General features: G+C 38.6%; 1 pseudogene; it reads left to right on the forward strand.

Moving 5' to 3' along the window:
* Nucleotides 1-15695: 15695 nt before the first annotated feature.
* Nucleotides 15696-18418, forward strand: LOC113256290 (RNA transcription, translation and transport factor protein-like; annotated as a pseudogene).
* The last annotated feature ends 9042 nt before the right edge of the window (nt 18419-27460 follow it).

The raw sequence follows: 27460 nt of genomic DNA on the forward strand, positions 1-27460 counted from the left end.
CTCTTTATTGGTTCACTGACTTTAAAAGCTTTTTTTTTTTTTTTTTGAAAAGAGCTATTCTGATGTCCTAAGAATTAACCTACAGGAAAATGATGAAATGGCATTGTTTAAAGAACTGGCTCAGGAAGAATTGGGAAGTGGGACTGTTTGCAAACCAGGAACTATCTCCTGTTTTATTATGAATTTGAGCAACTACAAAGAAAAGAAGAAGAAGAAGAAAAAAAACCCTGCGTGAACATTTTACACAACAGAAAAAGAGCTCCAATTTTTGATTTTGCATTCACTGTGTTGTCTTCATCTTTTTCATTCAAAATTATTTTCTATACTCTTTCCCCAAAAGCACATAACATGTTATCTATCATTTTAGTGGGTATATAGCATGATACCATATTGCTCAGCCATATCCCACTCTAAACTTTTTGTTGCTATTATGCATTTTTTTGCTTATAAATCAGTGTTTTACTATTATAAATAAGCCTCATGTGAACAATGTTTCTAACTTTTTGACAATGCCTTATCTCACATTTTGATCTTAGAACATAAGGGGTCATTTTATTTTATTTTATTTTATTTTATTTTATTTTTTTAAGATTTTATTTATTTATGTGACAGAGAGACAGCCAGCGAGAGAGGGAACACAGCAGGCGAGTGAGAGAGGAAGAAGCAGGCTCCTAGCGGAGGAGCCCGATGTGGGACTCGATCCCGGAACGCCGGGATCACGCCCTGAGCCGAAGGCAGACGCTTTAACGACTGCGCTACCCAGGCGCATAAGGGGTCATTTTAAAGCAAGGGAATTTTATAATCAAACCTAAAGAACAGTAGCAAAATATGCCACCTGAAAATCTTCCCTTTGGCACAAGGATTATTTTGAACTGAAGGCAACTGAGAAAAAGCAGATCCAAAAAATCTCCCTGCCTTCCCCCTATATACCTGAAAACAGAACCACCTAGGTTTGTACGGGGAGTTAATCACTGACAACTCTACATGCTTATCACTCCCAAGACAGCATCACAGGACTTCACATAACAAATTTTACTGACTAGCTATTATCTTCCAGTGGCCACTAAATATTTATCTTCCCAGAGTTTGCTGCCCTTAGAAGCCTAAAAGTCAGGGCGCCTGGGTGGCACAGCGGTTGGGCATCTGCCTTCGGCTCAGGGCGTGATCTTGGCGTTATGGGATCGAGCCCCACATCAGGCTCCTCTGCTATGAGCCTGCTTCTTCCTCTCCCACTCCCCCTGCTTGTGTTCCCTCTCTCGCTGGCTGTCTCTATCTCTGTCAAATAAATAAATAAAATCTTAAAAAAAAAAAAAAGAAGCCTAAAACTCTTTTCCTCTGTCTTGTCATTCTTCTAAAAATGTATTGTTCTTTGGTTAAGATGGTATATAAGCCCAAATTCTGGCTACCTCTTTGAGTTACTCATCCCTGTATTTCTCTCAAATATATATAAGATATCCACATTCCTAAATTTACTTTTCTCTTGCTAATCTCTCTTGTTTTAGATATAAAAGTCCAAATCTTTAAAGGTATCTCTACTTCAATTGTGACTCCAAACCAATAAGCCTTTTTATGGCTTAAAATCAGTAAGCCTTTTATGGCTTAACCATGGACACAGAGAGAGTGCAAACGATATGACCCTCTCAAGATGCAGAGCCCCTCCCAAGATAGCTTAAGAAAGCAAAGAGCCTCACTGTCACAGGTGGTAAAGAAAGTTCTATCTCCCACAGAGGAGACACTTTAGTTCTACAGATCCATGAATCTGTGTTACCAGAATGTGATACTGGAATAGGAATTTTCCTAGCACAAATGAGGAAAGGATAATAGAGACAGCAACAGCCTCCTAGCCTGCTAGCCTGCTGCCCCGTGCAAGCCTGACAACACGCACTCCTCCCCTTCCCCCGCACAGGTGGCAGAGACCAGAGAGAATGTTCTCACTAGATACAAAGCCAGGTTCTCAGTACCTGAAACAAGACAAATGAAGAGTCTCATCTTATGATTTTTATCCTTATGACAAACAATATAGAAGACAGACAAAGGAAAACATGACTATTTCTGGGAGGCGACGAATCAATAACCTGTAGGTACCCAAAACTAAATTCACAAGAGTCACGATTCGAGACCCGTTTTTACAAATGTTATTCTTCTGCCATTATGAATCTGGAAAGGAAGAGACAAGAAGAAACTTTTATACTCTTCTCTGTCTGGGCACTATAGTCAGAGAGCTGGGAGACTGACATGGTAAGGTCTCTTACCTTCTGCTGATCTGTCATCAGTTCCCCATACGTCAACTGCAGTTTCTAGGGAGAGAAGAGTTTTCCAGACGCCACTCTCCCATCCTCATCACCAGAAACTACAGGAGGAGAAAATTTGCCTTCTTTCTACTCTTTTAGGGTTTCAGCTGGGGCTGAAACGCAGATTCATGGATCTGTAGCACTAAAGTGTCTCCTCTGTGGGAGATAGAACTTTCTTTACCACCTGTGACAGTGAGGCTCTTTGCTTTCTTAAGCTATCTTGGGAGGGGCTCTGCATCTTGAGAGGGTCATATCATTTGCACTCTCTCTGTGTCCATGGTTAAGCCATAAAAGGCTTACTGATTTTAAGCCATAAAAAGACTTATTGGTTTAGAGTCACAGTTGAAGTAGATATACCTTTAAAGATTCGGACTTTTATATCTAAAAGGATTTTTAAGAGAGCTCTCATCCTAAACAAATGTCCTATTGGTACCTACAGGAAGATCAGATAAGAAAGAGAAAGAGAAAGAGAAAGAGAAAGAGAAAGAGAGAGAGAGAGAGAGAAAGAGAAAGAAAGAAGGAAAGAAAGAAAGAAAGAAAGAAAGAAAGAAAGAAAGAAAGAAAGAAAGAAAAGGAAAGAAAGAAAGAAAGAAAGAAAGAGAAAGAAAGAAAGAGAAAGAAAGAAAAAAAGAAAGAAAAGAAAGAAAGGAAAAGAAAAGAAAGAAGAGAAAAAAGAGAAAGAGAGGAAGGAAGGAAGGAGAAGGAAAGAAAGAAATAGAGAAGAAAGCTTTGGCTAGTATGATGGGGGGAAAACCCCTATACTTCCTTAACTAGATTAAGAAGTAAAGATCAGACTCAGAGCAAACATTAAAAACTGCAAATGGCACTCAAGCAGGTATGAAACATGAAAATACTGATAGCCAGGAAATAGCTTTGACAAAAGCACAGAAAATGCACAGGAAGGCTTGATTTATTTGAGCAGATCCCACGAGGTCCAGGCCTTCCCATATTTCTGGCCTGCACTGCAGGAAAAAAAAAATCATCCGACTGTCCTACCCTTAATGAAAAACGGAAAACTTCATAAAATGACCCTCAGTTTTTGAGAGCAGGCAAATATGCCCCTGAGTTCCTTCTTAGATAAACCTTATATACTTTCTCAGTACCTTGACAATATTAATCTTACCATGTCTTTGAAATACAGGTATCCAAGGAGAAAACTGGCTAAAGCAACTTCTGAGACTGGAAAAAGACAGGTTTTTAAAAAAACAAACTGCTACTTCATATTTCTATAGGCTCCTTGCCCAAAATTTAGTACACAGCCTCTATAAGATTATCTACTAAAGACAAACAAAAATCTTAAAAGTTTTCTCCACAAATATTGGTAAAATCTTTAGCTATCTAAGTGGGTAACCTTAACTTGTTCCACCGGCCAGAAACACCATTTAGATCTAACTGTTCTTTAATAAGCTAGTGAGTTTTGTATTATTGTACTTGATATGTGGCTAAAATTTTTCAGTGAAAGCTACGAGATCTCTGCTTGCATCTGTCTGGATGTTTATGTGTGGCAATGGGTGTATGTTACATAATATGTGGTGTTTTTCTCCCTCTGGATGGTAGTCCTAAAAACTAACTTGTGGAAGAGTTCTATTAATTGCTTAAAGAAAATATAAGTACTTACATAAATTAAGGCTGGTCAAATTAGCTTACGATCATCTCTACTAGATATTTGAGATTATAAAATTGTAAATTCAACCTAAGAACAAAACGTACAATAAAAATGATTTGCTGGGACACCTGGTTGGCTCAGTTGGTTAAGCGTCTGCCTTTGGTTCAGGTCATGATCTCAGGGTCCTGGGATCAAGCCCCACATCGGGCTCCTTGCTCAGCAGGGAGATTGCTTCTCCCTCTGCCTGCCACTCCCCCTGCTTGTTCTCTCTCTCTCTCTGACAAATAAATAAATAAAATCTTTAAAAACAAATTTGCTTAATATATGTCAATATGGCAGAACATGTTATATGTGAAATTTTTGTAACTTTTTAGGTTCTTTGAGAGACTAAAGATATTTGGGTCTGTTAATAACATATTCCTTTTACCACATCAAAAAACTGAGCTATAAAAATGCATGTGTAGAGATTACAAAGTGGCATATTCATAAATATACTAACCTACTCACAATGTCAGGATGTAGCAGACAGTTCACAACTGCTTACTTCTTAGCTTTTATTGGAAACTGAGTTTACTAAAGGTTAAGAATTCCAATGAATATAAGTGAAACCTACATATAGAAATAATAAGGGTAAAGAAAAAAAAAACTTTAAGCAAAGCACACAGGGATAGTAAAATGTGTTCTTGATAGGGAAAGGTATGAGGTATGACAATGCATTTTTGTCAAGGGAACAGTAGTAATTTGTCCTAATTTAGAGGTTACTTAAAGGTTATTTTAGACTAGAAAAAAAAAAAAGAAAAGAAAGGACAAAACCTAAATGGACATAGGAAGTTAAGAAAAGAGAGTGAGAGAGGCAGTGGCGGGGGTGGGGGGGCGGGCAGAAGGGAGGAATTGTTATCTCGTGTGGTCCACCTGCTGAAAATTGAATGAATTTATTATAAGGGTTTTAAAAGTGAGCTTTAATAGCATCAGGGTGTCTATGCAAAACTGGAATTTAATTTTCTCTCTCTGTTAAAAGGACAAAGTTTTCTTGGATTATTGTAAAAGATTTTTCTTTACCAGATAAATAACTTGCCTGGAAAACAAGGATTCTGTGTCTCATTAAGATAACTGCTCGTGCTTCACGTTCTTTATCAGGCCTTTGATTACTTAAAAAGACTGAGTCTTCTCAATATTAAAAGGCTTTTTTTTTCCTCAGATGTATTTGCCTCTAGAATCTTTTATTGTCAGTTTGGTTAGATAAGTAACTAAATACTGTTTCAAGTAATCTGTCATCTTATTTAATCAGTGTTCAAACCTTTTGACATTTTTTTACAACGTTCCCAAATCAAATTTTAAGTAAAGTCTTTTTGACCTTAAGCTAACTGAGATTTGCCCAAGGATCCTTGGAAAATCTCAAAGATTTGTTCTCTGTCATTACAAATAGAGAAATGTTAAACCAATTAGGTTTATCTGCTATGTTATATTACATGAGAAATATTGTCAAATGAAAGGCATGTTTAACCTTCCTTGGGTTATATTTGTATGGGTATATGTTATTAATATAAGTGTTCCAGGAATTGTAAGAAATTCCTAGAAATCTGATATGTCCTGGTATTATGTTATCCGTCAGAATTCCAATTAATCATCTTGAAATGTTGTATGTCACATAAATCCCCACATTTCCTTGTTAATTGCATTTAAATGAGTTCTCATCAGATCTTTAGCCACACTATCTTTTTAAAAATTTTCTTAAAGATTTATATATTTATTTTTAGAGAGAGAGAGAACGCGTGTGAGCAGGGGGAGGGGCAGAGGGAGAGGGAGAATCTCAAGCAGATTCCCTGCTGAGCCCTACATGAGTCTCCATCTCACAACCTTGAGACCATGACCTGAGCCGAAACCAAGATGAGATGCTCAACTGACTGAGCCACCCAGACACCCCAAACCACACTATTTTAAGTCTTTTGTCGGCCACAGAGTTATTACTGTATTCTTTTTTTTTTAATGTTTTTTTATTATATTATGTTAGTCACCATACAGTACATCCCTGGTTTTTGATGTAAATTTTGATGATTCATTAGTTGCGTATTACTGTATTCTGATTCTTCTGTGAAAACATTTGAAACTGCTAACCCAAGATTGAGCAGAGCAAGAATTAATTACATGGGACTAAATGAACTGATGAGGTTATTTACAACTTTCTAATGACTTTTTGTTTAATACACTACTGGAATGTTTTACAAAAACAAAAAATTAAAAAGAAAAAACCAAAATACTTTTTCCTTCCCTACATTGCCCAAACACATATATCCTACTACGTGCTACCTTTAAAAATAGTTATCTTGGGATGCTCTGCACATTTGAAAAAACTATGCTGGCAGAACTCAGAAGGAGTTGTTCTTCTCTGTATGTGCGTATGAAGACTGGTTCTGAGCCACACGAAATGTCATAATTTTGTAATTACCATTATTTTTTCATCACGGGTGGTCCCTTTCTGCTGGGCTCTAATGTTATTCACTAGTTTGACTCTGAGTGACTACTTGATTCTTGTTATTTGTTCAACAATCAAGAATAACTCCTTTCTTTAGGCTACACCTATTTTTGATTCTTTAATAATAAATAGACAAATTCTCAGGACCCAAAGAGAGAGAAACCAGTTAAAAGAGGTAATCTTTGGTTCTCTTTATATTCTTCCCAAGTCAATGCTAAAGAACATCTAATTATTAGCCATGCTAGTTTTGACCTGCCATTCATGAGATTAATTTATCTTTTCACACATCTGAACAGTTACAATTTGGTTGGATTGCGTATGGAAATATTCGCTTACACCACATCCTGAACCAAACAGATAGCATGATATTGTGTGACCACTTCACAGGAAAGAGGTGTTTTGATCCCCTTAATTATATCCCCTGGAGCAGATATTATGGGCGATGATAATATCTAATCATAATTCTATTATGTCATTTCAAGTAGGTTTAATGAGCAAGTTATTTAAAAATAAAACAGCAAGTAAGCATGATTTGGAAGCAGAGATTTTTTCCCCCCAGAAATTCTGTACGTATCACATGTTATATTTGATGCAATATATGCATTTTATCATTTTGGGAAAGATGGTATGCATACCAGGTTATTTTGTTGGATTCTAATGGACAATAGTCATAATTTATTCTTTCTAGTTGTTTCCCATGATAAAGAAAAAAATAATTATGATGTGTCTGACAGTTTGATCTCTCAGGCTTTTTTGACTATTTCCCAAAACTAAAATTATCCTTAAAAGAAAAAGATTTGCCAGGGTTTAAGATATTCTAAAGAATGTACTATAGGACCTCTGTTAAAAGTCAAGGGTGAACACACAGGTTTATCTTTGCTCCCTCCCCAAATCCCATTAAAATATCAACAAAATGAGTTTTATTTTTTTTAAATATTTTATTTATTTATTTGACAGAGAGATTGAGAGAGAGCACAAGCAGGGGCAACAACAGAGGGAGAGGAAGAAGCAGGCTCCCAGTGGAGGAGCCTGATGTGGGGCTCGATCCCAGAACTCCAGGATCACACCCTGAGCCGAAGGCAGCCGCTTAACGACTGAACCACCCAGGCGCCCCCATCTGTTTTGTTTCTTAAATTCCACATATGAGTGAAGTCATATGGTATTTGTCTTTGTCTGACTGACTTATTTCACTTAACATGAAACACTCTAGTTCCATCCATGTCGTTGCAAATGGCAAGATTTCATTGTAAGTTCCTTTCTTAGATAAATGTCTGAACCAAGAGAAAGGACCTACATACACTAATATTTGAGGCCCACAGTGAAATGGCCAGTCTTCCCCAATGGTCATTGGTGAAATCCACTCAAGTTCACAGATTTTCCACTCAGCTTTTTATGCTCAACTCTTAAATATACACAACTAGCAAAGGTTGCCAGATACTTGGGACAGCAGAGTGTGCAACTCTTAATCTCAGAGCTGTATGTTTGAGCCCCATGTTGGGTATAGAGATTACTTAAAAATTAAAAAAATAAAAATAAAAAATAAAGATTGCCAGATACTTGATGAAAGCCACTGATGTGAAAGATCAAAATAAACACTTAGAGAAGAGGACCTCAGAGGAAACAGAGCAAAACAAAACAAAATCTAAATCATAACGAATATCTCAGAGAAGTAAAAGAAAATATCACATCTAAGGACACCTGGGTGGCTCAGCCAGTTAAGCATCTGCCTTTGGCTCAGGTCATGATCCCAGAACCCTGGGATTGAGTCCCGCATTGGGCTCCTTTCTCAGTGGAGAACATGCTTCTCCCTCTGCCTGCTGCTCCCCTGCTTGTGCTCTCTCTCTCTTTCTGACAAATAAATAAATAAAATCTTAAAAAAAAAAAGGAAAATATCACATCTATGTAACAAGAAAGGATGCTATAATAACAAAATAATCAGAGAATTTTAAAAAAGGAGCCCTTGAGATTTAAAAATATGACCACATAGGGGCGCCTGGATTAAGCATCCGACTCTTGATATCGGCACAGATCATGATCTTGGGGTTGTGAGATAGAGTCTGTTGTCAGGCTCTGTGCTCAGTGCGGAGTCTGCTTGAGGATTCTCTTCCCCTTCCTCTTCCCTTCCCCCCCATGCATGTGTACTCTCTCTCTCAAATAAATAGATAAATATTTTAAAAAATATGACCACATTAATAAAACACTTAATAGAAAAATCAAGAGATAAATTTGAGAAATATTCCTGGAAATAGAATAAAAAGACTGAGATGAAAAACAGGAGAGAAAAGATGAGAAAATGAGAACAATAGGAATTCTTAATAGGAATTCTTAAAAGGAATCACAGAATAAAAAAAAATATATAAAATAAATGTGAAAAACTGAAGGACACAGATTTCCACATCAAAAGGCAACCAAGTGCCTGAAACAATGGTATGGAATAAAATTTATACCAATGCACATCCTCATGAAATTTTGGAAACAGAGATAAAGAGAAAATTTTAAAACTTAAGGGCAGTGATCTTCAACCTACAGTCCTATATGCAGTCAAACCATCCAGTGTGAGAGAAGGAAAAAAAAAAAAAAAAACATTCTCAGATGTGTTAGGACAATAAAACTTCACTTCTCTGCACCCTTTATCAGGAAGCCCCTGAAGGACATGGTCCATTTTAAAAAGAGCTAATAAGAAAAAAGATGTGGGATCTAGGAAACGGATCTATCATAGGAGAGAAGTGAAGGAAATTACAAGAAAAAAGAAGTGTTGTCCAACATTGATAACCTTGCAATTGGTTAAAGAGAAGCCAATTCAGATTATAGCAAGAGGATGAATGGCTCCAGGAGTGTGGACTCCAGCGGGAAAACCACACTTAGAGATGGCTTGGAATGTCTGAACCTATTGAAGGGAGTTTAAAAACTTTGGCTGAGACTTTGGGTAATGAATTATTACATGAACAAGTACATGAAAAACTAAGCAAATAGAAAAACAAGGCAATTATTAACACTACGAAAAACAAAAAGTTAAGAATGGAAACACAACCAAATTATAGCATCATATTATAGTCACCTGCAAGTGTTGGTGCATGCTTGTAAAGAAAAAGAACAGAGGAAGGGAGAGGGGTGCCTGGGTGGCTTAGTGAGTTAAACATCTGCCTTTGGTTTCAGGGTCCTGGGATCGAGCCCCACGTCAGGCTCTCTGCTCAGCGGTGGAATCTGTTTCTCCCTCTCATTCTCCCTCTGTGTTCTTCCTCTCTCTCTCTCTCTCTCTCAAATAAGTAGATAAATAAATCTTAAAAAACAAAACAAGGGAAGGGGGAGTTGAGAGAGAGCTAAATCTTTATTTTCCTTGGTGGAAATAAATAGAAAATGTCTATGAAAATCAAGAAATAGTAGAATAAACATGCTCTTGAGATATATGGCAGTAAATACTAGAAAAAATAAATAGCTAAAGAAGTTAAAAAGAGATTACCCTAGTGTTGGGTATTAGATGGCAAAGATTAGGGCAATTTTTCATTAAATTTAATTAATTAATTTAATTTCATTCAGTTTTCATTAAATTTATAACATTTTATTTTACTCTAAAAATAAACACATATATTTTGTGATGAAAAAAATGAAAGTTAAAAAATATGTTGTGTGAGAAAAAGAACTAAAAGACATACACCAAAATTTTTACAGTGGTTATTTATGAAAACTTTTCAGAATTTTTATTTACTTTGTTTTTTTTGTTTTTTTTTTTGCATATTCTAAGTGTTCTTTCAGCAATTGTTACTTTTGCAATTAACAAAGTAATAAATAAACACACAGGGGATGCCTGGGTGGCTCAGTGGGTTAAGCATTTGCCTCTGGCTCAGGTCATGACCCCAGGGTCCTGGGATCAAGCCCCACATCAGGCTCCCTGCTCAGTGGGGAGCTGCTTCTCCATGTCCCTCTGCTGCTCCCCCTGCTTGTGCTCTCTCGCTCTCTCTCTCAAATAAATAAATAAAATTTTAAAAAGTAAAAATAAATAAGATGTTAAAAAATAAAAGATTTAGCCTCAGAAAGCAACTGACACTAGTAAATCAAAACTGTGTCAGGGTGCCTGGCTGGCTCACCTGGAAGAATGTGCAACTCTTGATCTCTGGGTCTTGAGTTTGGGTCCCACATTGGGATAGAGATTACTTAAATAAATTAATTAAAACTTAAAAAAAAAACCTGTCTGTATTAATGGAGGGAGGCATTGGCATGGGTTTTGTCAGAGGGTGTTAAGGAATCGCTTGCCAATGAAACACTGCGATTTCCGTAAAGCTGGTAAAGACCTTGGGAGACCATGATCAGAGTAGCTGTACTCGCCTCCTTACTCAGCTGATGCTGTCTCTGCGGAGTCTGGCCCAGGGGTGCAGAGGACCTAGTCTCATCTCTCCTGTGGCAGCATGGCTCCTGGGAGAATATGCAGGGGTGGGAGAGATGGAAGGGAAGCAGTGGGAACACCACCTCAGGTCTCCAAGGACAGATGCTGAAAAGTTAAGGTGAAGTATTTTCTCACTCAACTAGCGGGGCTTCATCTAGCTTCATAACAGCCTGGGCAACAGACGCAGCATCCCTAGCAGCTGCTCCTTCCAAGTCCAGTAGCCTGGACACGGGTCAGCATGGCTTCCTGTGGGAACATTTCCTGCTTCAGGAGCGGGGCTTGACCCCAATCCAAAAGTGGCATTTTGCTGGCCTCTGTATCCATGGGTCACTGGCAAATGGTAAATAATTTGGGTTTGCCTAATCTAGACCAGTGTATTTATTCCCCCACGGCTTGGTGATCATTTCTGTTCTTTTAGTACTCAATATCCCCGTGATTTAAGCTCCTGCTCTTTGCAAGGAGATCAAATAAGAAAGATAATTTCTTTCGGTGTCTCCTGACCATCCAAGCTCTAGACATCATTTAACTTTTGCCCCTAATTTACTCTATGGCCTTGCTGTTGCTGTGTTTTGAGTGAGGTAACTGATTCATACTGAGAGAAAATAATATTTAACATACACCGGAGGAATCATTGCTACGGTAGTGCCAATACTGTGCTACACGAGTCTCTAGTTCCCGGGCTCTAGCACGGAGGCATGAGTTACTGAGTATGGAACCATCATCACTCAGTCTAATAAACAGGCCTGGCCTCGGAAGGTCTGCCATATATTCTACCTGCAGTTACAGACGCGATTGTGCCATCCCTGGGATTTGCTGCGCGCTCGCTCTCTCCTCTGCCTCCATGCCTGCCGTTTCTGCAGTCGTCTATGCAGACCCCGAAAGAAGGGCCCGGATGTCTGGTGAACTATGGCAAAGAGCAATGAGGCTGGAGGGTTGAGCAGGGTCAGACAGGTGGTTAATACCAAAGACAGTGAGATTTAGCACGTAATCCCAAAGACAAGGGGAGACTGTTTTTGAGTATTTAACTGGAGAGTAACAGGATCAAAATCTTTTGTAAAAATCACTCCAGATTGGATTCAGGAATTGTGGTAGAGAACGGCCAGGTCATACCGATGGCAGACAATGGTGGGGAGTGGAGACAACTGGGGGCTCAAGAGATAGTTAGGAGGTTTGAAAAATCACTTTAAATACACATTATCTATAATTTTTACAGGGATCGTAGAGGTAGGTAATATTTCTGCTCTACAGATGAAAAAACATGTGCCCCAGAGAAGCAAAGTCACTTGCCCGGAGAAATAGAGCTGGTAAAGGACAAAGCTCCGAGTTAGACTCAGTTCATTTCCATGGCCTTTTCAGTGTACCACACTACCTTGTAAAAATTGAAGTGGAGAGAGAAGAAATAAATATTGAGACCCAATTCTCATCCCTTGACAAAGCTATAAATTCTTTGTCTATTCCTTGTCTAATTTTAGTTCCTGATATAGTTTTGCAAACCCATTTATGGTTTTGCACACCCATTTTATACATTTATTTTTAAAGTACGAGTTATCTCTGAGAGGTTGGTCTCACACTTCTTAGATGCCACTGAACAATTAGAGGCTATTTTAAAAATCAATATGCTTGGTGTGTGAACAACTAATAGAATAATTCTGGATGGCTTTAGATTCTTTGTGAATACTTTCTGAATACACTATTATTTCTGCTATCTTTAAGCTGCCAGCGTAAATACAGTTAGAACTTTGGCTGGATCTCACTTCCCTGTTTCACATTATAAACAAATATTTTCCTTCCCACTTTGGTCAAGTTACAAAAATCTTTTCTCAATTTACACAATAATTGAGCATTCAACATTGAGAAATTATGGTGAAATACTGAACTGACTTTTCCAATGTGTGATAAAATGTAGTCTTACTTGCAAAGAGATGGACATGTTCCCATTTTGATTTCCTCTTTCCAGAAGAGCATTCTGATTTCATTTCTTTATTGAGTATGATCTTTGGGTTTAAGATTCTGTATGATCTTTTCATTTGTGGCAATGCCATTACATTTTCTTTCACTGAACTAGAAACCAGTGATTTCAATCTGTAGATTAGCTCTGTATAATCACAAAACGTTGGAGAAGGAGAGAAAAAATTGTTGCAAGTAGGAGAATGAGATCATATACTTGGGTTGTATTTTCCTTACCTCTTGACAGACATTTTGTTGCTACCCTTAGCAAGCAAATAAGATAATATGCTTAACAAATTAACAATAATTTATGTGTATACACGTAATAGAAGATAATGCGATTCTTTCTCCCTTCTGGCATCACTCCAAGGTGTTTTGGATGCAGCCATACTATCTTTTCATCCCTCCACTACCAACCCCAGGTCAACTACCTCTGTGAGGTAGCTGGTTGCTGACATGAAAATATTCTATTTCCAACTCGGTCAGGTAGGAACTGAACTCACAAACAAAGTGCCATTTATTACAGGTCTCACAATGACCTGACGAATGAAAAGATGATGAGAGCTATATTAGTGTCTTATTTATTGATTTTGGAAAATAGTTCCTTTGACTGCTGATTCAAAATTCTTTTCAATTAAAGAATAACTTAGTATATTTAGGAATATTATAAAAATACAGAATGGTAAGCTCTAACCTGTTTTAAAAAATGAGTAAGGGGTGCCTGGGTGGCTCAGTCGGTTAAGCATCTGACTCTTCATTTCAGCTCAGGTCATGATCTCCGGGTCGTAAGACTGAGCCCCACATCAGGCTCTGTGTTGAGCGTGGAGCCTGCCTGAGATTGTCTCTCCTTCTCCCTCTGCCCCTCCACCTGCTTGCTGATGTGTGCGTGCACGCTCCTTCTCTCTGGAAAAAAAAAAAAAAGAGTAAATGTTTCAACATCTAGGAACCTAAATTTCATGACAGAACTACTGACAAGGCTTTCTCAGTAGTCTCTTCTCCTCCAAATTCTCTCCCCTCCAACCCACTCTGCACCCAGAGCGTGTCAGCCTTGAACTCAGAGGACTCGGTGTTTGTAACATACATATGTCAATCACATGTTTCTATGACTTTATTGTGGTTTACTATCATATCGTCCATATATTCAACATCACAAGCTCTTCAAGAGCTTACTCACCTTACAAGGCTTCTCCTCTGGGGAAGCACACTTACATGTATAATATAGACATTCAACACAATGGATAAATTCACTGTGTAAAAAATGCATTCCACCTGCAATTAAGGTGTTACTCTCTTCTCTTGACCACATGTTAAAACAGGTTTCTGACATTACAAACCCTGCAAGTAATACAAACTCACAAATAAAAGCCAATCACAAACTACAAAAGAATGTGTTTCTCGAACATTAGAGAAGAATTAGAAAGGCTAGAATTTAAAAAAGAGGGAAATTACTTTTTAAAATAGAAGGCTAACTCAGGCTTCCGGAATAAATTAGAAATACAACCATATGTTTGAGACACAGGATTCCTCATGCCAATGTAGGTAAACCATTTTTGAAGGTATGATTCAACACTTCATTTAAAGTTAGTAAGGGAAGAAGTCTCCGCTTCACTTGCCAAAAAATTATATATGAGTAATTGAATTATGTAAGAAGTTTCTGTGTAACATTTGATTATAAAATTTAATAATTTGTCCATTAATTCAATAACTAATAAGGTTTGATTGAATATCTTCTATGTAAGGGGCACTGTATTAATGCTGAGGCTAGAAGGTTGATTGTTTTCTTCTACAGGACATGCAAACCAACAATTACAATCCAATATAATAGTTGCTTTTTAAAAAAGATTTTATTTATTTATTTGTCAGAGAGAGAGAGAGAGCAAGCACAAGCAGAGGGAGTGGCAGGCAGAGGGAGAAGCAGGCTCCCTGCTGAGCAAGGAGCCCGATGCAGGACTCAGTCTCAGGACCCTGGGATCATGACCTGAGCCCAAGGCGAACACTTAACTCACTGAGCCCCCAGGAGTTCCTATAATAGTTGTTTTAATGTTGGTCTGGACGAAGTACTGATGGAGTGTGGAGTGGACCTGAAATCTGTGAGGAAGAAACAGTGATGGCTTCACAGCATTTCAGCTGAATAAGATTTGGAGGAAGAACAGGATTATGTTTGGCGGCCAGATGGATTAGGAGACTCGTGGTAGAAAATTTCTTTTTTTTTTTTCTTCAAGATTTTATTTATTTATTTGACAGAGAGCAAGAGAGCACAAGTAGGGGGAGCAGTATGCATGTTTTTCTCAGAAGACAGTCAAAAGCTTTATTTATTATTTGCTCTTAAAGGGAAACATACCTAAAATATGTTAACGATCATTGCTGAAGGTAGTGTAGATACTCTGAAATATTCTGAGCAAGAAAAATGACACAATTTTATTTTTCGCATAAAAATAACTTTTTGGTAGCACAGACTAAAGTGATAGTGTGTGCATGTCTGAAAAAGAAAGGCAGGAATAACGGCAAGACGATAATAAAGACAATGATCTTCAAACTTTTTTGATCGTGGTCCACTTTGCAACAGGAAGAAATGATCCCATAACTTAGCTTACCATACCACGGCCACTCTCCTGAGGAAAAAGAACTGAGTCTTTAGGATGAAAGGCCATTTTTTTAAAAACCGAAGTTTGGTGGAATGGTACATACCTCTACTTTATCATTCAGGTTGTGAGCGTGCATCGTTATTCCATAAAAACGAAGGAAAAAAAACCATTCAGTTTTGATCAATTAATACTCTTAGGGGGACTGTGGACTGCAAATCATTCTTTGAGAGACCGCTATTACTATCTACAAGAGAAAGAAGAGGCCAAGATAGAAGAAGGTAGGAGGTACAAAGAGGAGAAGACAGATAAGACATATCAGGGGATCAGAATCAGCAGAATTTTTTGATTGCTTCAATGGAAGATACAAGGCAGAGCAGAAAAGCTTGATATTTTTGTTTCCAGTGAACCGAATATGGGGCATGCAGGATGGCAGATAAACCTGGAGGAGGATAGGGTGGGTAGGAGATAATGAGTCCAATTTTGAATATGCTGTGTTTGGGATCCCAAGTAGACGTGCCTTGCAGGCAGCTGGATTCTGGGATCTTTCAGTTCAGTAAAGGGGTCTTGGGCTGGAGCTATAAGTTCCTAACTTAGGAAAATAAAACATTCATATTATAGTCTGATTTCTCTATCATTTATAAGAATAAATAGGAATTCCAATTAAGAATTTTTTTATGATACCTCTTGGAATAAAATAGAGAAGTCAGAGCCAATTAAGAATCGCTGAGATACAGCAAGAACAACTACATACTTAGGACTTGAAATTCTCACTGAATGAAGATACCACTGCCTAATTTCTTGAAATTATGTTCCATGCATCTTTTTTTCTCCTTACCAATCTCTCCCTCTTTAAACCATGGAATTTAAATGTTCATTTACTTGTTCTGCTGCTATTGGGGCTGTTTTTACTTTTTATTGATACATAATTTACATTTAGCAAAGTTCACAAATTTTAAGTGTACAGCTGAAGGCATTTTTACCTATTTCTGTGTAGCCAGCACAGAGACCAATTTAAAGGATTATAGCCAGCAACCCAGAAGGTTCACTTATGCCTCTTTCCAATCAACACTTCACAAAGCTAGCCACGATTTTGATCTGTAATACTGTTTGTCCTTTTCTGGGCTTCATAAAAATGGAATCAGGGAGTATGTTTTCTTTCTCTTTTTGAAGATTTTATTTATTTATTTATTTGTTTGTTTGTTTATTTATTTATTTATTTAACAGAGAGATTTATTTATTTATTTATTTATTTATTTATTTAACAGAGAGAGAGACAGCCAGCGAGAGAGGGAACACAAGCAGGGGGAGTGGGAGAGGAAGAAGCAGGCTCCCGGCGGAGCAGGGAGCCCAATGTGGGGCTCGATCCCAGGACTCTGGGATCACACCCTGAGCCAAAGGCAGATGCTTAATGACAGCCATTCAGGCGCCCCAGGGAGTATGTTTTCTTCATGTGTGGCTCACCTCATTCCACCTCACAGTAAGTCTTTGAGATTCATTCATGTGTTGTCACTTCGTTGCAGTAGTTCATTTTTTCTGTGTAATATTACTTTGTATAAATATACCACAGTTTGGTCCTTTTGCCACTCACCAGCTCCTCTTCACCTCTCCTCTCCCCGTGCAAGCCCGGGGCACCAGACTGAGACATGGGGACCATGTCCCCACACAGCTGACGGCCCTCGGCTATCACAACCCTGCTGGCTTCAACTGCAAAGATGAAACAGAATTTAGGAACTTCATTGTTTGGCTTGAAAACCAGAAAATCAGACACTACGAGACTGAAGATAGAGGTGATTTAAGAAACACCCACAGCAGCGACTAGCTCCTTCTCAGAAAAGTATCTCAGAGATGTAACTATCCATTCAAGATTCAAGATCATTGTCTCTAAGATTTGCAAGTTTCACTATTATATGCTGGGGTGTTGACCTATTTTTATTGATTTTGAGGGGAGTTCTCTGTCCTCCTGGACTTGGATGCCTGTTTCCTTCCCCAGATCAGGGAAGTTCTCTGCTATTAATTTGCTCCAATATACCTTCTGCGCCCCCCTTCTTCTTCTGGGATCCCAATTATTCCAATATTGTTTCACTTTATGGTATCACTTATCTCTCGAATCCTCCCCTCATGGTCCAGTAGTTGTTTATCTTTTTCTCAGCTTCTTTATTCTCCATCATTTTGGATTCTGTATCACTAATTCTCTCTTCTGCCTCATTTATCCTAGCAGTTAGAGCCTCCATTTTTTATTGCATCTCATTAATAGCCTTTTTGATTTTGACTTGATTCGATTTTAGTTCTTTTATTCCTCCAGAAAGTGATCCTCTAGTGTCTTCTGTGCTTTTTTCAAGCCCAACTAGTATCTTTATAATCATTATTCTGAACTCTAGTTCCAGCATCTTCCTTGTCCACACTGAGTAGGTCCCTGGTAGTCAGTATTGCCTCTTGTTCTCTTTTTTGAGGTGAGTTTTTCCATTTTGTCATTCTTGCAGAAAGTGGTCACTTTTCTATTTGTAGAGTTGCAGCTATTCTTTTCTTAGATCTCCGGTTGAGTTCGCAGGCGTTCAGAATGATTTGATAGCTATCTAGCTGAATTCCCAGGACCAGACAAAACTAAGGTCTCCTACTCCTCTGCCATCTTGGATCGGAACCAAGATTCAAGATCAACAAGAAGCAATTGACTGGCTTCTTGGTTTAGCTGTTAGGCTTGAATATGGAGATTAATGCTGAAAAATACAAGGACTTGGTAACTGATAATACAAAAAATTCTGACAATGCAGCTAAAACTGCAGAGCCATTGATCAATTTGGATGTAAATAATCCCAGTTCCAAGGCTGGTGTAATGGCTTCAGCTAATCTTCATGAGAATTACCTGGTAATGCTTAAGGCAATTTGCATTTTGATCCAGAAGCACCTGACACAGAATGCAGTTGCTAAAGCAAATCAAACAAAAGAGGGCTTGCCTCTTGCTTTAGACATATTCTTAGTTTTGACAGAGGAGATGCGGTTCTTAATGAAGTTGCTCAAATCTTGCAGTTGCTGCATATAGAACAGCTACAGACAAAAATTCACGAAGCCAGAGTAGCTGTTAAGGCAATCATTGCTGATCCAAAGACAGACCACAGACAGGGGAGAGTTGGAAGATGAACCTTTCAGGATTTCAGCTTCTCTCCTACTTAGTATGATTGGGAACCAAGTATGCTCTAGCATGTGTTTGGAAATCAAATGTTCCATTTTTGAGGGAAGAATTCTAGAAAATTGACAATAGTCTCAAGATTTACCATCATTGTTTTTTCATTAAGTTCAGGAAAGTGGGGAAAAAATATACCACAATTTGTCCATTCTACTATTGGTGGAGTATTTTTTTTCATTTTTTTGTAAATATGAATAAAGTTGCTATGCACATTCTTGTACATGTTTTTGGTAGGCGTATGTACTTGGTTCTCTTGAGTATCGTCCAAGAAATGAAATTGTTGGGTCTAGCACAGGTGTTTGTTTAGCTTTAGTAAATTCTGCCAATATCCCAAACATAGTTGTGCATACTAGGCTTCCACCAGCAGTAATTAATGTTCCCAATTCTCCACACTCTTGGTATTAACAGAACTTTTCATTGTAGTCTATCTGCTGGGTAGGAAGTAGTATCTCTCTCTCTCTCTCTCTCTCTCTCTCTTTTTTTTTTTTTTTTGCTTTGTTCTGTTTTGTTTTAAGATTATTTGAGAGAGAGAGAGAGCGTGCAAGAGTGGGGGGAGTGGCAGAGGGAGAGGGGGAGGAAGAAGGAGAGCAGCAGACTCCTTGCTGAGCGTGGAGCCCCACAGGGGCTTGATCCCACAACCCTGAGATCATGACCTGAGCTGAAATCAACAGCATCCGACTGAGCCACCCAGGGACCCCTCACATTGTTTCTTTTTTTTTTTAACAGCTTTTTTGAGGTATAACATACATAAACTTCATATATTTAATGTCCAAATTGAATTCTGACATATGTATACACCCATGAAACAATCACCATGAAGACAGTGAACATATCCATCACCTCCAAAACTTCTCTGTGCCCCTCTGTAATCTCTTTCCCCTCATCCTTACCTTCCTATTTCTAAACAACCACTGATTTGTCATCACTATAAATTTGCATTTTCTGGAGTTTTAGGTAAATAGAATCACACAGTATGTGTTTTTTGTTGTCTAGGTTCTTTAAGTCAACATAGCTACTTTGACATTCATCCTTACCATTGCATGTATTGATAGTCCATTATTTTGATTGCTGAGCACTGTTCCATTGTATGGCTATTTCACAATTTGCTATTCCATTCATCTGTTGATGGACTTTTGGGTTGTTCCCAATTTTTGGTTATTACAAAAAAAAAAAAAGCTGTTATGAACACTCTTGTTCAAGTCTTTGTATGGACATATATTTTCTTTCTCTTGGGTAAATACCTAGGATTAAAACTCCTGGATTACATGGTAGGTGTATGTTTAAGTTTTTGTTTTTTTGTTTTTTTAGAGATGTATTTATTTTTATTTGAGAGAGAAAGCAGGGGAAGGGGCAGAGGGAGAGGGAGAGAAAGAGAATCTTCAAGCAGACTTCCTGCTGAGTGTGGAGGCTGATGCTGGGCTTGATCCTAGGATCCTGAGATTATGACCTGAGCTGAAATCAAGAGTCCAACACTTCACTGACTGAGCCACCCAGGTGCCCCTATGTTTGACTTTTAAAGATACTGCCAAACTGTTTTCCAAAGCGATTTTAACACTTTAAATTCCTACTTTAATACTTTAAATTCCAACATGCTTGCCAACACAGGGTATGGTCAGTCTTCTTAATTGTAGCCATTCTAATAGGTATGTGATGACATCTCAATTTGCTTTTAATTTGCATCTCCCTAATGACTAGTGATATAGAACATGTTTTCATGTGATCATTTGCTATCTTTGGTACATGTTCTTTGGTAGTGTCTGCTGAAATCTTTTGCTCCTTTTTAAAAATGGGTTGTTTTCTTACTGCTGAGTTTTGAGCATTCTTTATATACTTTAGATACAAGTCCTTTATTAGAGATTTGCTTTGTAAATATTATCTCCACGCCTGAGAACTGTGTCATGTCCTTTAGTCTCCTAACATGGTCTTTTGAAGAACAGCAATTTTAAATTCTGATGAAGTCTAATTTATCAATTTGTTCTTTTATGGATTGCGCTTTTGGTCTTGTATCTAAGGTCCAATGATTTTCTTCTATGTTTTCTTCTAGACAGTTTTAGGTTTCACATTTAGGTCTATGATCCATTTTGGGATGATTTTTATATATGGTGATATGGCACAATGTATGAACCCAAACTGATTTTCTTTTTTACATTTGCACACACACCCCCAAACACACACACCCCTTACTAAATAACCAGAGATAAAACTGTAATCTCAAAAGAAAATAGATTTCTTTCTGGGTGGTGTTTGCCACTAAGGACTATTTCCAGATGTGTCTCCTCTTCTCCATCAGGCTATTGGAAATTAATCTGATCTGTAGTTGAACTGTGTCTGGCTGTGTTATGGTTTTAGTGTGATTCAGTTCACCACTGGCTTCAAATTTGTAAGAGTGAGATCAGGACTTTCTTTTCAGCAGAACCTGGGATCTGAAAGCTAACAAGATCCCAAAGAACCACCTGGGCTTCATAACCACATCATCAGTTTTTAGAACTATGGGGTTATCTCCTTGCCAGTTACTGGGTTGCTCGGGAGATTTCTTTGTTCTCCAGTCTAGCTTCCTTCTTCTGTGCTTAGACATCTCCTTCAGTCTTGCTGCCCATCCTCTGGCCTTTGGAGGGCAGCTGCCCTTCTGTCCATAGAGGTCCAGAATGCCCAGGGGGGTTTGTCCCAGCCTGCCTGCTGAGTTTTCAGACTTTGGTAGTTGGAAGTGTGGATTGCTTGCAAGGACTCCTGACCCATCTTCAGATCTTCATAGCTGGACACTGGAGTACCTCTGGTGGACTTCTTGCCAGCCTCATGAGCTGTTCCTCTTGACTTCAGAAAGTAGCTACTTTTGAACTGGCAGGAGACTCTGTATGCCTCAGTGGAGGACCTCTTTGAGCTTTCCTTCTCTCCTCCCAACTTTCTGCCTGCTGCCCCTGAATAAAGACCCATAAGAAAGAGTGAACTGGGTGGATGCAGACTTGCTCTTGGCTGGGTGTCCCTGGAATTTTGATCAGTCAGGGTAGCCCATATGTGGCCATTATATAGTGACTAAAACTTAGCCAATTCCTACTGACACCCACCTATGGCAGGTTCTTTTTCCTGCTATTGCTCCACTGATGAGAGCAGCTCTAGGTCTCTTCTCTCCTAGGAAGGACTCATCAGTTTCAGAGTTTCTTTGTGTTTCTTTTCTATGTTCCCTGTGTCTTCAGCTCTCTAAAGCATTTATAAAAACTGTCTGGCTTGTTAACATGAGATTGACAGTCTTTTGTGACTGTCTTACAACTAAATCAGAAGCAGAACTGAGATGTGTTCTTAGTAATTTGAGAATTGTGGCTTTACAAATAAATTTATACTTTATGTCTAAATGGGTAACTAAGGTTAAGAGAAGAAATTTCCCAAGGTAAAAAACTAAGGTTGGGGCTGTCTTGGTTCAGCTGCCATAACAAAATACTGTACATTGGGTGGCTCCAAAACAAAAGGAATTTATTTCCTCAAAGTTCTGGAGGCTGGAAGTCCAAGATCGGTGTGCCAGCAGTCAGGTTCTGGTGAGAGCTCTCTTTCTGGTTTGCAGATGGATGAATTCTCACATGGCAGAGAGAGTTCTGGTGTCTCTTCCCCTTCTTGTAAAGGTACCAGTTTAATCGGACCAGAACTGTACCCTTAGGACCTCATTTAACCTCAGTCACCTCCTTCAAGGCCCCATCTCCTATTACAGTCACATTGAGGGGTAAGACTTCAACATATGAATTTGGGAGAAACACAATTCAGTCTAGAGCCTAGCTGAATTATAACCCAGAAACTTTATTTCCAGTCTTTCCAGGGTAAAGACTAAGAAGGTATATATGGGGTCAAGGGGGACTCTGGGTCAGGTTAGAGTTTTAAAAGCATGGGCTGTGAAGTCAGAAAATCCTGAGTTTAACTTCTGGCTCTGTACTAAAACTGTGGAATCTTGTGAAGGGTCTTCATTTCACTGAGCCTCAGTTTCCTGGGAGATGTGAGAGTTCAGTGGGATCATATATGAAAAGTTCCTATCTGTCTTGATCGTATCTGTGGGATTTTAATTTATGGAGGTGACTGAATGATGATACAGAGAGGCTAATGTCATTGAAAGATTTTATTGTTGGGGCACCTGGGTGGCTCAGTCAGTTAAGTATCTGCCTTCAGCTCAGGTCATGATCTCAGGGTCCTGGGAATCGAGCCCTGCTCAGCAGGGAGTCTGCTTCTCCCTCTCCCTCTGGCCCTCCTCCTGCTCATGCTCTCTCTCTCTCACTCACTCTCTCTCTCAAATAAATAAAATCTTAAAAAAGAAAGAAAGAGAGAGAGCGAGAAGAAGGAAGGAAGGAAGGAAAGAAGGAAGGAAGGAAGGAAGAAAGGATTTTGTTACTCAGTTCCCAAGACGAGGGGCATATGACAGCATGCAGGGCCACAGTGGTTAAGCACCTGGTCAGGAGGCTGAAGGAGTGAGGGGGAGAGCATGACTTAGAGTCTTTATTGTGCTCTCCACAGCAAGGAAGGAATGAGGAAAGGTAAACAGCTTGGATTGACTAGTTTGAATAATTTCAGTGGGCTCTGGGCTATGCAGTATTCTGTGGTTGTTTGGTACTTGGCCCTGGGGTGATTTAGGGCAGGAGAAATGCTGGCTTGGCGTGTAAATGGGGGAATTGAGAGTATGGGAGTTGGATTTAGTAGGTCTGCATATGAAAGGTAGTGTTCCCAGGCAAGCAATTTACTATCACTAGGAATTAGCTATCTCTGGGAGGGGCAGTGTTTCCCCACCCAGCAAGGCCCCCAAGATGTCAAACCATCATAAAATCCAAAAAATAAAACATGATTAATACACCATCCCAGTTTTTGGCATATTAGTATAGGCTTTATGAGTGCTTGTCTCTCCCTTTCATAGTCCCTCCTTTGTCAACCCCCCTCTCACCTCAGCAGCTTCTGAAAGATGATTCACTTTTTTTCTTTGGGTGATCCAGGACTTTGTTTCTCTCTGTCATAGCCACAATTGATGCATCTGGCCTGAGTAAGGCTTAGAGCCCTACTAAGAAGAAGCCCTTCTAGACCATGATGGAGGTGGGAGGGCAAGAGCAGGGAATAAGAGTAGTCTGTTAGGGGTCAAATTGTTGAGGGACAGACATCCCTATCCTGGAGCTGGAAGAAAGGGAGTCCTAGTTTGAAGTCCCATAGGATGTCAATCACAGGTCACTATGCATCAGCATCCCAGCAATAGAGAAGACAAGCAGAAAATCTGTTCCCCTTGACTGAGCTGCTCACATGTTTCAGCAACAACTGGTCTCCATACTGATGAAAGGGACAGTCTGTTAGCCTCCCCTCCAGAAGGACTAAGGCTTAGCAACTGCTATGATGAACAGGTTATTTTCTTGAGTTGTCTGGGTTGTCCAACTTCAGGATGAAGTAGGGGTAAATAGGATAGATACTCTAAAGTGAATAAGTGTCCTTGGATTCCTTGAACATCAAAGAAAAAGATGTTTATAGAAGACAGAACATAATTTTCTGTTAAAGTAACCAAGTAAAGCCTTAATTGGTAAGGCACCACTCAATGTCAAAGGTGCTTTACCAAGGTGCTAAGACAGGACAGCATTCAGGATATCGAATTATGAAACCCAGGTACTCGATAAATAGTCTTTCTTTTCAACCTCACCTTACCATGAAGAGGTTAGCCATGGCTGAATTATCACCAACAGAGCCCACAGTTTCTGTGAGTGATATAACCTTGGCACCAGGTGCCTCATACATATTTGCCCAAGTAACCTCTCCAAAAGAAAGATTAAGAAGCTGCACCCATCTCTATGATCCTGGTCAGTTATTCATCCTCTATGAAGCCCAATCTCCTCCTGTATATACTGAAAGTACTAATGTTTACTTTGTAGCTTTGTTGAAATCATACTAGGAAGATTACAGTAAAGTTTAAACAGTCAAGAAATGACAGCTCCTTCTCTTCCCCCCTCCAGTTCTCTCTCTTCTATAAACAATAAAAATAAGTTATTATAAAGTAACCAGAACAATCAAACTGATATAAACTGAGCACTTACAGCATTAAAGACTATTCTAAGTGCTTAGATGTCTGATCTCATGATTCTATGAATTTAATAGCCTTTTGAGAAAAATTCCAGACTTTGAATATATCACATGCCATAGCATTTACACATAACACTCTCCTGACTATGTGAATAAATCACAAATCCAAACAGATGCAAATAAGATGAAAAGATTTTTATCACAGTTGATTCAACCTGATACTAGAATAAGAATGAGAGAAATCAGAGAAGAGTTGTTACCTTCATGGCATCTATTTATTAGGTGATTTTAGAAATTTTTGAGAAAAAAAATAAGAAGATGCCAGCTGAAAACACAGCTGTTAAAAATTGATCATAGTTACCAAGATTGGTATGATATTGAAAAAGAGACAGACACACAGATCAATAACAGAACAGAGAACCCAGAAACAGAAACAAATATGCTGACTTAATTTTTGACAAAGGAGCAAAAGCAATTCAACAGAGGAGGCATGGCCTTTTCAGTAAATGGTGCTGGAGTAATCGGACGGACGTCCATTAGCCTAAATAAATAAATAAATAAATTTTAAAAAGAACACAACCTAAACCTCACACCTTATGCAAAAATACGCTCAAAATGGATCACAAACTTTTTTTTTAAACAAGAGTATCATTTTTTTTTAAAAGATTTTATTTATTTATTTGACAGAGATAGAGACAGCCAGCGAGAGAGGGAACACAAGCAGGGGGAGTGGGAGAGGAAGAAGCAGGCTCATAGCAGAGGAGACTGATGTGGGGCTCAATCCCACAACGCCGGGATCACGCCCTGAGCCGAAGGCAGACGCTTAACCGCTGTGCCACCCAGGTGCCCTGGATCACAAACTTAAATGTAAAACTGTGAAACTCGTAGAAAAGAATATACAAGAAAATCTTTGAGAACTAGGGCTAGGTAGAGAGTTCTTAGACTTGACACCAAAAGCACAATCCATAAGGGGAAAAATAGATAAACTGGACCTCATCAAAAACCTTTTCCTCTCCCAAAGAGCCCATTAAAAGAATGAAAAGACAAATGAGATACTGAGAGAAAATATTTGCAGAAAAGACAAATGAGATACTGAGAGAAAATATTTGCAGATCGCTTAATTTGCAGATCACACAAAAGCCTTATATATAAAAAACCTTCAAAATTCAACATAAAAAAAATAATCCAATTAGAAAACTGGACATTGACACAGAAAAAACATTCACAGACATTTCATCAAGGAGGATATACGTATGGCTGGCAAATAAACACATGAAAAGATTTTTCAATCTTTTTTTTCAATCAATTTTCTCTAATTGTTTAGAGAAATACACATTAAAACTACAATGAGATATGATTATATACATATAAGAATGGCAAAACTTGGGGCGCCTGGGTGGCTCAGTCGGTTAAGCGTCTGCCTTCAGCTCAGGCATGATCCCAGGGTCCTGGGATCAAGCCAGCATCGGCTCCCTGCTCAGTGGGGAGCCTGCTTCTTTCTCTGCCTCTGTCTCTGCTCCCATGCCCACCCCTGCTTGTGCTCTCTCTCTGTCTCTCAAATAAATAAATAAATAAAATCTTAAAAAAAAAAAGAATGGCAAAACTCAAAAATAGTAATAACAGTAAATGCTGAAAAGGATATAGAGAAACTCCATCACTCATACAGTGCTTGTGGGAATGTGAAATATAACACCCATTCTGGAATATAGCCCAACAATTCCTATCAAAATTAAAAATGGATTTACCATACAACCCAGCAATCCACTCATTTCCCAGAGAAATGTCTTATTTCCATGTAAGAACTTGTACATGAATGTTCATAGCAACTTCACTCTTAATAGCAGAATCTGTGAACTATCCAAATTTCTTTTATAGGGTGAATGGTTAAACAAATGATGGTGTGTCTACACTATGGAATACTACTCGGCAACAGAAAAGGAACAAATTATGGATACACACAACAGAAGCTTGAAGGAACTTCAAGGAAATTATGCCAAATGAAAAGAGTCAATCTAAAAAGGATACATACTAGATGATTTCACTTATTGAAGGTTGGAGAAATAACCTAATAACAGAGATGGAGAATAGAATAGTGGTTGCCAAGGGTTTGAGATGATAGGGAAGAGATGGGAGTGGTTGTAACTTGGTGACAGGAAGGAGTCTTGTGGTGATGGGTACAGTTGGAAATCATGGTTGTGGTGGTGACTGTCCAAAGCCCCTATGTGAAATATAGCTTCGGGTCACACACACAGACACAAGTACATGTATAACTGGTGAAATTTAAATAAGCTCTATAGAGTATATGCGTGTCAATAGCTTTGGCTTTGGCGTTGTACTACAGTTGTGCAAAGTGTGAACACTGGAGGAGGCTAGAGGAAGAGCATACAGGGTTCCTCTGTATATTCCTTTGCAAGCCTCTATGCATTTATAATTATCTCAAAATAAACAGTTTTTTTAAAAGCTGTTATGAACCTTTAAAATATATGTGATTTATTTATGATAAATAGGTTTGCAAGATATACGGAAAAGAGTTTTATATCTGTTAAATTTTCCTGAAATTAAAACTCTCTTCCTTCTCTTCCCTTTCATTGAAAATCTCACAACAGAATTATTTTAACAATATAGAAGTTGGTATGGACAAAACAGGCCAGTGAGAAATATACTTTTATGGTTGTCAGGTGTCCATAAGTGGGCTAGACATTCTGTCATTTTAGGAAAAAGAAAACAACAAGCTGGGCATGAAAATACAGCATTTATCTTTAAAGGTTTTCCCTGTATGTATTGCAGGTTGCTTGGACCTCAATATTGTTTTACGTATTTATTTAATTTTTATTTTTTTATTTTTTTAAGATTTTATTTATTTATTTGAGAGAGAGAGAGCGTGCAAGCAGGAGCGGGGGAGGGGCCGAGGGAGAAGCAAACTCCCTGCTGACCACAAAGTCCACCATGTGGCTTGATCCCAGGACCCTGAGATC

This window comes from Ursus arctos, unplaced genomic scaffold, assembly GCF_023065955.2.
Source record: "Ursus arctos isolate Adak ecotype North America unplaced genomic scaffold, UrsArc2.0 scaffold_21, whole genome shotgun sequence".
In the NCBI taxonomy this organism is placed as follows: Eukaryota; Metazoa; Chordata; class Mammalia; order Carnivora; family Ursidae; genus Ursus; species Ursus arctos.